We start from the raw sequence: 12,563 nt of genomic DNA, 5'->3' as shown, positions 1-12,563 counted from the left end.
CAACAATGAAATACCAGTGCACACCTACTGGGATGGCGAAACTCTAAAAAGCTGACAGTAGCAAATTGTCAGAGGATGTGGAGCAACAGGAACTCTCATTGATGGCTGGTGGGAAGGCAAATGGTGCAGCCATTTTGGGAGAAAGTTTGGCAGGCATAGTCTTATCATACAGTTCAACAACTGCACTCTTTGTTATTTACCAAAATAGGTTGAAAACATGTCCACAGACATACCTGCAGATTTATGCTTAACTGCCCCAAACTTGAAGCAATCAAGTTGTCCTTCCTAAGGCAAACAGATAGACAAATAGTCGTACATCCATACAATACAGTGTTATTTAGTGATTAAAAGAAGTGTACTACTAAGCCATAAAAAGAAATGGAGGAAACTTAAAATGCATATTGTTTAGTGAAAGAAGCCAATCTGAAAAGGCTACATACTGTGTGATTTGAACTGTATAACATTCTAGGGGGCTGGCCCAGTGGCGCAGTGGTTAAGTTCACACGTTCCACTTCAGTGGCCCAGGGTTCGCCCACTCGGATCCCAGGCATGGACCTACACACCACTTATCAAGCTATGCTGTAGTAGGTGTCCCACATACAAAATAGAGGAAGATGGGCACAGATGTTAGCTCAGGGCCAATCTTCCCCAACAAAAAGAGGAGGATTGGCAGTAGATGTTAGCTCAGGGCTAATCTTTCTCAAAGAAAAAAAAAAGAAATATATAACATTCTGGAAAAGGTAAAACTCTAGAGACAGCAAAAAATTCAGCAACTGATCAGTGGTTGGGTTTTGTTGGTGGGGTTAGTGGGGAGAAGGAAGGAAGAATGCATGAAATAGAGGGGATATCAAAGCTAAACCAATGGTGAGTTCTTGGTCTGTATCTTCTTTGACTAATCGACAGCATTTTTCACAATACTCTTCCTCGAAATAGTTTCTATATTTGCTTCCAGAACAAAATATTAATTGATCTTTTTCATACATCTCTGGTTGCTGCCTCTCAGTTACTCTTTCTAGTTTATTCTCATTGTCTTGAACTTTTAATGTTGAAATTCCCTAAGGTCCAGTCCGTGAACTTCACTTTTGCATCTACACTCAATCTCTTGAAGAACTCATTCATTTCCATGGCATCCAATATCATCTTTCTACTGATTTTGCCCAAATTTATGTTTTCAGGCTGATCCCTAGGCTTTGTATACAAATTAGAATCTATACAAATTACTACTTAACAATTTCACTTAAAAATATAATGACCATCTTAATTTTAGCATGTACAAAATTCAGCTGTTGTACTCCAACCCTGTCTCACATCTGTTCCCCCTCCACTCTTCCACAACTCAGTGACAAATCATCCTTGCAGATAGTCAGGAAAAAAACTGAAGAGATCTCTGACTTCTCTCCTTCTCTCAGAGCTCATACCCAAATGACCGACAAATCCTCTTGATCCTCTCTACAAAATACATCCAGCCTGTGCGGGCTTCTCATCTCTTTCACAGCTAACGTTCTAATCCAAGTCACCACAATCTCTAACCTGGTTTATTACAACAATATCTTCTTTACGCTGCTCTGCTTTGTCTGTTACCATTGCTTTCATCCTTAACACAGCAAATATTGTAATCCTGTTAAAATAAAAATTGATCATCTTAATCCTCTGCTAAAAATGTGCAATGGGTTCTCATCTATCTAGAACAAACACCAAAATTATTACCATGTCACTCAAGACCCTAAAACATTGAACTCTTCTTTATCCTCTGACCTGTTACTATATTCTTAGTCACTTTCCTCCAGCCACCTTGGCCTCTTTGCAGAAAGTGAACTCATACTCCTTCCTTAAGCCACCAAATTGAGAGGAATTCCTTTTTTTTAGTTATCTAAACATAATCCCAGACTTCATTGGGTCCAAAAGTGGCTATTCAGCATGATCTCCTTTTGGAAGATGTGGATATTCTCCCTGACATACACAGCCCATGAGAAACAAGGTGGTACTATTTCAGGCTCTTTTTCCTTCTAAAATGCAACAATTTTTCCTTTACTTTAAATCTTTAATTTACTGTGGACAGCACCCATTAAAAGTTGTTCTCTTCCAAAATTCCAGGAGAAAAGTGGAGCAGTGATCTCCCTTCTCTGAGGTTTCTAATTATCTCTAATCATACTCATGTTCCATCTTGATCCCTTCTTTCTCTCCTTCTTTGCCCTGGCCAAGAGGACTTTTGTTAACTTTCTGTAAGTAAGAAAATTGCCGTTATGTCTAATGCTTTATACATTAGAGTAAAAATTCTCTAGATTAAAAATTCTCTACTAGAGTAAAAGGATTCTGCTGTGAACCCACTGAAATCTAGATCTCAAAGGGAAATTTTTAAAATTCATTTTCTTTAATGTTGAGCTCTTGTTAAATAAAATCACCTTGGTTTCGTACCATCTAGTCAATTGAGACCAAAGAAACACATCCAGCACTTTAATTGACATCCATTGTTGTCTCCTTAGGGGAGGAAATAACAAACAAATTCCTGATTTAAAATGTCCAAATATTACCCCTTTGTGTTAGACCAAAAATGGACTTACGTAAAACTTTTACAAGAAAGAGAAACATGGAGTGGTGAGTTTCAATCCATCTACGTGCAAGAATGTGCTTTTATTTTAGTACAAATATTTCTTCTTGTTCTATGACTCTTTCCAGTATGCTACCTAAAATGTTGTAGTAAATGCTCAATATTTGATTCAGGACAATTTCTGCCCACAAAAGCTGAATGCCTCTGCTCCCATTCTTTTCAGAATATTGAGTCTACCAAGTATCTGCTTCTTTAATTTATTACTTTAAAAATCAAATCTCAGATTGGGTCTGATTTGTGGGGCCTACGTCACATGCCTGCACTGCATTACAAGGAAAGGCAAAAGGGGAAAGTAAGTTTGAGGATGAAATTCTCCTAAAAGCGTGTAGAGAAGATGCAAAGAAACCACAATCATTGCAAATATATACCAATTTGCTTATAGCTTCTACATTTGTAAGGTATTGACCTTCACAGTTAATAAAGGAAGAAGAAGGCAGAATAATGACGATCTAAAATTAAATTTTAATTGACAGATTATTGTAAGTTTCTTATAGAATCATATGATATTGATTGATTAAAATTATCATGCAAATATACTTGAAGAGGTTTGAAATATAATTATCTTATTTTTTCTTTCTCAAATTTTGTCTTTCCAGCTTCCCTTCAATTCCAAAACCAAATATTCAGTTAAAAAATCTATGAAAATTGTCTAGTTTGATCATTCCTTTTTGATAAATTCTCTTTGAGTTCTAGGAAAAATTGTAATTGAACTAATGTAATGGTTCATGCTTTTATCCATTGTATTGCCTAATACATATTAATAATATAATTAGACATTTGAGATTGTTAATTATAGAAAAATCTAGGTTGTAAAATGAAATATTTTTTAAATTATAAAGTTGAGGAACTAGTTTTCTTAAATATTATAAATATAAATGCACATTAATAATATTTAAAATACTGTACATATGTGCTATAGTCTTTTCAGTTTATTTGCCATTTTCTCATGAATCAATTGATATTCATTAGTAGCAATACAAAGTCTTTTAAAATAAACATTGTTTAAGTAGACAACATTAGAAATTCTTTGTTAAATATTTCTTAGTTAAATAAAATAACGTATACACTCAATTTCTTCTACATTTTGTTATGTTTTCCTTATGCAGATAAGGGAAAAAGCAATATAAACAATTAAAAAGTGAGAGAAGACATCGGGAATAAAGAACAGAAATTTTGATCACAGACGATATAACCACATTTCCAGGAAAATAAAATTTCTTTTAGCAATTATTGCTAAATTCCTCTGGTAAGATCTTAATTTGCTTTGAAAAACTCATGAAAAATCTCATTTACTCACAGAAAATAATACAGCCTTTGTTGTTAAGCATAAGAAGTTAATAGCAGATTTTTAATCTTGAACAACTGTAAAATATGTATAACTTTTCAAAGGGCAAATATATATTTGCAAATTAATTTAAACGTAATATAAAAGAATGGAAACTCTTAATATATTCATCATGCTACATGCACTACACATGAATAGTAGCAGGATTTGAAACATTTTAATAATTTCGTTATTAACATGATATTTATATAAACAAGTTCTTACTAAGTATTCTTAGTAATTAATTCTGTCTATTAGATAAATAGTTGGTTTACATATAGTAGTGTATACAATTTGTTCTTGCATAAAATTCAGAAAAGTGTATTTTTTATAAAGAAGTAAATATTCCTATGTTTTGTTTAATAAAGGTCATTTCTATTCCACGCCTCCACAGAAAATTCTTCAAACATTTTCATGATAGTGTAGCACGGCTAATGATCTTGGTAGCTCTCCTTTATTCCATCAGTTGGAATACAGCACCGTCTTCTCATGTCTTCCTACAACTACAGCAGATACAAAATCAGTAAAAAACAGATAGCGTATTAGTCTACTTAGGGTGCCATAACAAAGTGCCGTGGCTTAAACAATGGAAATTTATTTCTCACAGTTCTGGAGACTGGGAAGTCCAAGATCAAAGGGTCAGCATGGTGGGTTTCTGGTTAAGAGCTCTCTTCCCGGCTTGTAGATGGCTTCCTTCTCACTGTGTTCTCACAGGGTGGAAAGAAAGCTTTTGTGTCTCTTCTTCTTCTTAAATACAGCTGGTTCTGTTGGATCAGGGTGCCAACCTTATGACCTCGTTTAACCTTAATCACCTCCTTGAAGGCCCCATGGCCAATGCAGTCACAGAGAGGGGGAAGGTTAGGGCTTTAACATCTGAATTTTAGGGGGACTCAATTAAGTCCATAGCAGATAGACTGTTCCAAATAATAATAATTCACCTCAATACGAATTCCCCTTTAAAGTCAGCCTTTGATTCTTTTTCGGCGTCAGTCAATACCAGCAGTGGTTCACCACTTTCTGTCTTATCATAAATGATAGTACTCATGCAGAGTGTCCTCCAAAGAGAGTGCTCATGAGATAAACTGTGGGTTATGCCTAATTCCTTACTATACCCCAGCATGAAAGCCATCATGAAAGGGAAGACCCAGAAGATTACATCAATCAAACAAACAAACACCCAAGGATGCAGAGGGGCAAAAATGAAAGAGAGTCTCCATTGAACCTTTCTGAGGCATTTTCTGCCATATAAGAATAATTAAATAGATTTCTAAAAAGAAGTATTTCCATTTTCTCAACCTAGACTCTCTCCCTAAGTGATTTCTTAAAGTCTATAATATACTTAGCATAACAGCGCTGGACTAGACATTTGTCACAATATTGGTTGCTCGTTGTTTGAAACCCATTCCCACGAGGGAGGAATTCTGCACTGTATGAGACCAGTTGGGACTGAGAGAAGCTACAAAGATGCACTTTTCCAGCACAAGCATATGTTCCAGGTTGGATAATCAGATGCACATGCCTAACAATTTAAATCTCCAACCAGGAAGACAAATCATCACAAACAGTAAGGGGTTCATTTCCGTGTTGGCAGCAGGCACCGCAGTGGTATCTACTTCACTGTTCCAACAGCAGCAACAGCAGTGCTTGCAATGCCTGCAGCAATTTCCAGTTTCCTGTGGCACAGCGGGGAAGGAGATTTATGAGGTGAGAGGGTATCAATGTTCTCATCAGATGGGCTCTGTGATGTGATTTTTTGCTTTGATTTGGTCCCCTTGCATTCTTTCTCTTATTGTTTTCCGAGCCTGGTTCTGTGGCCTTAGTAGAGAATCCTTGAGCTAATAAGAATCTGTCCGATAAACTCACACTTTTGCTTAAATGATCCACTATTAGTCCTATTGCCTCTTTATGGGAAACCTGTTTGCAAATGAGTGGAACCTGTATACTACCAGTGCAGACCTCCCTTCTGGACTCCTGATTGTTGTATGCAGCTGACCATGCAATATCTCCTATTAGAAGGATATCGCAGAGCACTCCAAATCAGTGAACTCAAAACTGAACTCCTCATCTTTCTCATCAAACCCTAATCCTTTTTCAGCATTCCTAGCCTCAGTGAATAGTATCTCCATCAATCCAACTATAGAAGTTATTCTTGAATTACCTTCTTGCTCTTCTTCCATATTCAATCATCAGCAAGTACACACAAGATCATAAATAATGCTATTCTGATCAATTCTCCCTGACTGTACCATGACACCCCTTGCCCAAGCTATCATCACTTCTAATTTGAACTACTGAAAGTGCCTTCTAACTGCATCTAATCTGAACTCTCTACAACAGTCAGAGGTATATTTTCAAAACTCATATAACATGTCATCCCCCCAGTTATAATTCTCTGTTCTTAGAATGGGTTCCACTCTTTTTAGGAGCAATTCACAATCCCCCAATTTGTCTTATAGGACAGATGGCCTGGACCCCAATCAAATTCTCTAGCTTGGGATTGTATAAAACTCTTCTTTGCTCTCTTCGATCAAGACATTACTGTATTTCATTTTCTTCTACCTGCCATGCTCCCACATGCTTCCTGTTCTTTACACTTGCTATTTGTCTCCTAGGAATAAGATCCATTTTCATCTATACTTGCTTGGTTTCTACTTAACTGTCATATCATAGGTCTGATGCCATTCTTTGGCAGGCCTTTGACATCTCCAACTACGCAAAATCCCGACTATGGTCCTAACATTTGTAGATATGTGGTCATGTTGCATATAGCAATCTCTTACTAATTATCGTATAAGAGAATAAATTAGGTTTTCAACTCAATGTAACTCTATAATTGAATTAGCTGCCTTTAGATGTTGACACTCTAATATTAAAGACCAGTGTGCCCATGGTAAAGCATAACATCATCAGATAATCTTGTCAGCCTCTCTTATTTTCTTTGTAAAAATACCTTTGTGTGAAATATGAATTAATTGCCCTTCAAATATCTATAAAAATTAAGAAGACAAGGAATAGCAAGATACAATATAATATTGTTGTTTTGGCAATTCTAAGTGACCAAATTACTTAAAAAGAAAACTCAAAATCTCTTATTTTTTTCAAAGAATATGATTTAGCTTATTCTTAAACTTAACTATGGAGCTGACAATCACACAAACAAGAGCAAATGGTCAAGTGTACAAATGCCAGGCCTATTGAAAGGGCAGTCATTGGGAAAACTCACAGAGACCGAGCCGTGGCAGGTGTGTGGGTCCCTAATTGCCTAGTACATTCCCAGAGGTCTAGCACAGCATGATGTCACACTCCAGGAGAGGGATGCTGATCCTTGGGCCACATGATCCTTTAAGCAGCATGTGTGATAATATGTCCTCTTTTAGTGGAATTGGGGTCAACACCGTAGCAATATAATGGGAGAATCTTGGCTCCAGTCCTATCCTGCCAGCACAGTATTTGTGGATGGACAAGCACAAGCCTCTCATTGGCAGGATCAGAGGCCAAATCTTGCCTTTGACCAGAAGGGATTGCTTGAGCACTCGACGGTGACTGCTTTCTATGGGGCTCTGCCTGAGCCAACTTCTTTTCTGGGAGGTCAACTTCCGGAGATCAGTTTTGGTCGCATAAACACTGACTTTTCACTGAAACCATTAAAATGATAAAGTTTGAAGTAATTCTAATTAGTGTAGTACTCCTAAAGTATTTTCAATACTGTCTATAATGTTAATGGACCTGATGTAATATTTTCTCTCACCCTCCTCATATTTCCCTTTGTACCATCCTAGTATTTTCCCATATTTCCTTTCCTATTAATATATATCCATGTGTAAAAGATATGAGGTAGAATACAGTTTAAATTCCTCACAAGTCTGCTTTTCAAAGCAGACTTACTTGTTTTTTTTATTTGTGTTTTTCAGAATCAGACATTTTGAATACAGTGTCTTCATATCTGCCCTAGGATGTGAAGATCACATTAGCATTTGTCTAAAGAAATAAGTATGTTTTCCTCTGGATTTTAGATCTTTGGAAATATATAAATATCTTGATTTTATTAATGTCCTAAACTTTTAAAAGTAAATTCTTACTCTAGTTTTAGATATTTAAACTTCATATATATTTTTCAATAATGTACTATTTATGTTTTCCTCCAAAATATTATAACTAGAGTTATAATACTTAAGCACATAAATCTCAACCTTTTGGTACATAATACTATATTCCCATTAAATCACAAGTAGAAAATACCATAAAAAACAAAATTCTCAATTTTACATGATCAAATTTGAAAGCAATTTTAGTTAAAGACTTCCATCATGGTTTTGAATTTTGGATTCAAATTTTCAATTATTATTATTATTAAATTTTCATCAGAAACTAGCTGTAATTTTCAACTGAGAAAAAATAAAAGTCGCTCTTCGTACATATTCAGAGTAAATTATCTTTTAAAAAGATTTTAGGTGAGAAAAAATGAAAATGGCAAAATTTTCTTATGTTTATTCACAAAAATCACTTGATCAAGAATAGTCATTTGTAATAGAAAAGCCAAAGCTGAAAATGATATATAAACTGGAGACACTATATTATACATAAATGTTACCTATAAATATACGTATATTTATAAATAAATACATATAATCCTATATAAGTACGTAAAACACGATATTATATATAAAATTGTCTTTACCAAATTAAAAAGTACATTTTGTAATTATTTATATAAAATTAATAGTATGTTTCATGATAAGTTGAACAATATACAAATATATGAAAACAAGAACCTAGAGATTGTATATGTGACGATTAAAATCTGAATAAAAATCATCTTGATAACTGCCAGTTTGATTGGACAGAAATTAAACAATTGGTTCAAATAAATAAAGATATTATTCATTTATTAATTTTATGGACATCAGGGTTTTTGCATTTAAAATTTATCTTGCTTCATCTTCTCAAATATTTTAATGTGACATGGACATATTGAACAAGTTTTGAGGGAAAACAAAGATTTTCAAAATTTCAGAGAGCAAGGCTTGTTTTGTGGCTTCATGCATATATGGTCTACACTGGAGAAGGTATTCAACAGTAATAAGTGGAGACTTTAATACCACACTTTCAATACTGGAGGGGATACTTTGACATAAGATCAACCAGCAAATAGAAAAACACCATAAAACAACTAGAACTCTATAAAAGAAACATCTATAGAACACGCCGCCTAAACAAAGGCAGAACAACACATTCTTCTTGAGGACACATGGAGCATTCTCCAATATAGACCATATCCATTAGGCCAAAAACAAGCCTCGATAATTTTAAAATGATTGAAATCATATGAAGAATGTTCTCCAACTCAGTGGAATTAAATTTTTTAAAAATTACAAAAGCAAATTTAGGTATTCACAAATATGTGAAGAGTAACATACTCCTAAATAACAAATAAGATAAAGAAGAAATAACAATGGAAATTAGAAAATACTCTGGGATGAATGGAAAGAAAAAACACAGCATTTTAATACTTATAGGCTGCAACTAAAGCAATTTTTAGAAAGAAATTCACAACCATAAATGCCTATATTAAAATAAAAGAGAAAAGATCTCAAATCAATAGAGTAAATATACACCTTGAGAAACTAGAAAAAAAAATAAGCAAACTGAATTCAAAGCAAGCATAATGGAGAAAATAATAAGGATTAGAATGAAAATTAAATAGATAGAGAATAAACAAATAAAGAAAACCAGATTGACAAAATTGAAAAACCTTTGGGCATATTGACGAAGAAAAAGAAATCAAATTATTAAAATCACATATGAAAGAGGGAATTTCATGACTGAATTTACAGATAAAAAAGTATTTATAAAAGAATATTATGAGCAACTGTATGCTAACATATTATTATGCTAATATATATTAAACAATCTTGAGGAAATGAACAACTTCCTGGGAGGACACAAATTACCAAGTCAAACTCAAGAAGCAATAAGAAAAATGAATAGATTTAAAAGAATTAAAGAGATAGACTAGTAATTTAAGAAACTCCTCCCAAAATAACCCCATTCCAGGACCACGATCCACTGGAAAATTCTACCAAACATTTCAAGAAGAATTAATCCCTATCCTTCAAAACTCTTTCCAAAATAGAAGGGGAAAGAACAGTTCCTGTACTAGTCAGATTTCTCCAGAGAAAGAGAATTAATAACAGAGAGAGAGTACATCGAGCTTTATTATGAGGAATTGGCTCACCTAATTGTAGAGGTTGAGAAGTCTCACAGTCTGCCTTCTGCCAGCTGGAGACCCAGGAAAATATGTGGTATATGTAACTCATTCCAAGTCTGAAGGCTGGAGGGAGAAGCAGATAGCTGATGATGTGAATTCCAGTCTGAAGTCAGAAGATAAGATGAGACTCCCAACTTCAAGTAGTGAGACTGGATTAAAAAAGGGACAAATTCTCCTTTCATCCATCTTTGGAACTATGTTTGCCTTCATTGGATTGGATAATGCTCATTCACACTGGGGAGAGCAATCTAGTTTACTGAGCCCACCTATTCAGCTGCTAATCTCATCTGGAAATACTCTTATAGACACACTTGGAAATAATATTAATGTGGGCATCCTGTGACCAGTCAGTTTGACAAATAATATTCACCATCACAAGTCCACCCTTGTCAAATTAGCACCTATACACAACTCCCTAAACCATACTTAATCTCCAAATAAAGAAAATAGTAATAAGGTCATAATTCTTCCTCTCATGATACAACTCTCCTCCAAAAATGCACTAAGCCCTTTCTCAGAAGAGGAGGCAAAGTCTGTCTGTGTTTACTCCTCTCCTTGATATCTGGTAACCTAAATACTATGATGTAAAATTAATAATACTTAAATACTTAAATTTGATATAAAATTAATACATCTTATGATACATGATAAAGGAATAAGAGGAAATAAAACAGAGACATTTGCTTAATACACACACACACACAAATGTTTTCATAACCAACTAAGGAGGAAATACTCGTGACAATTACAGTTCTCATTTTTGTAACAGGTCACATGGTCACAGCTTATATTTATGACTACCTTCTTCCACTACTCTTCCTAATTAACCTTTGCCATCAGCGAGCAGCTCAACTGGTCATGATTCCTTACTTGGTGGAGTGACCCAAATCTTCATTCCTGAAGGGTCTGGGTCATTAGTAGCCCCTGTCTGGATTGGGTTGTTGTAGTTTTCCATTGACCATAATCACAGATGTAGTAATTCTAAGAGATGCCCTAAGAGATCTCCTGTATTCCGGACATAGTCCTCTTTACCTCCATTGTGGAGTACACGTCCAATCTCCCCATGGTAGTCAGGATCACTCACCACAGCCATCACCTTACCTCCCTTCTTTGCCTGTTGATTCAGAAGCATGAGGAGCCTGAAGTGACCGGTGGCAGTCCTAACTTCCAGTTTAGTGGGGTTGTTGTTATGTCTTCTGGTGGAAGCATTCCTTTCTTTGGAACTAAGACCTCCAAGCCAGCAGACCACACAGTCATGGAAATAGGAAGAAAAATTTTGCTAGTGGGTCACTAGAAATAATAGTGAATGATGCCACTCTTATTTCTACCCTGTGATTCCTGGACCCATGAATCCTGACTGTGGAAGAAACAGTACCATATACTGGAAACTAATTCAAAACATATAAAGCCTTCTGGAAAAGCTGGTCCCAGACTGGAAAGTATTGCCAGATGACTAGCACTAAAACTGAGTCTTCAAAAAGCCATTCCATCATTCTAGCAAACCATCTGCTTAAGGATGTAGAGAACTTGTTAAGACCATTGGATTCCACGGATGTGAGCCTGTTGCCATGCTTCATTTGCTGTGAAATGAGTTTCTTGATCAGAACCAATGCTGTATGGCATAGAAAGATGGTGGATAAAGAATTCTGTAAGTCCTTGGGTGGTATTTTTGGCAGAAACATTGGGTGCAAAGAAGGCAAATGCATATCTAGGCCAAGATCAAAGAAGTTCTTGAGTAAGATCTAAACACAGCCCCTTCCAATATGGAAGCAGTCCAATGTAATTAACATGCTACCAGGTACCTGGCTGATCCATCTGGGGAGTGATGCCATATGGGAGACTCAGTGTTGGTACCTGTTGCTTACAGATTGGGCCTTCACTGGTGTCCATAGCCAGACTGGCCTTGGTGAGTAGAAGTCCGTGTTGCTGAGCCCATGCCTAACCTGTCACCATGGCCACTTCTTACATGAGCCCATTGGGTGATAACAGTGGGGAGATGGGGAAAGAGGCTGAATGATGTCCACAAAACAGGTCATCATCCTGTTCCTCTGATTATTGAAATCCTCTTCCGTTGAGGTCACCCTTTGGTGACCATTCGCACAGGACACAACTTCACATTTTTTGCCCATTTAGAGAGATCTATATACAAAACTCTTTCACACATTTTATTGTCACCAATTTTCAAATCATAGTCTTCCCCTGTCTCTAACTAACCTACCAAACCATTTTCAAAAGCCCAAAATTGCTATTTAATTGCACGTCTCATCATCTCTCCTTTCAAGCAACGTGAATGACAAGGTCCATGCCTAAAATTTTGCCCCCTAGGAGGTTTTCTCTTCATTACTCTCCTTCATGGATGTCCC

This window comes from Equus asinus, chromosome 30, assembly GCF_041296235.1.
Source record: "Equus asinus isolate D_3611 breed Donkey chromosome 30, EquAss-T2T_v2, whole genome shotgun sequence".
Classification (NCBI taxonomy): Eukaryota; Metazoa; Chordata; class Mammalia; order Perissodactyla; family Equidae; genus Equus; species Equus asinus.
Note: the sequence above shows the minus strand (reverse complement) of the source record.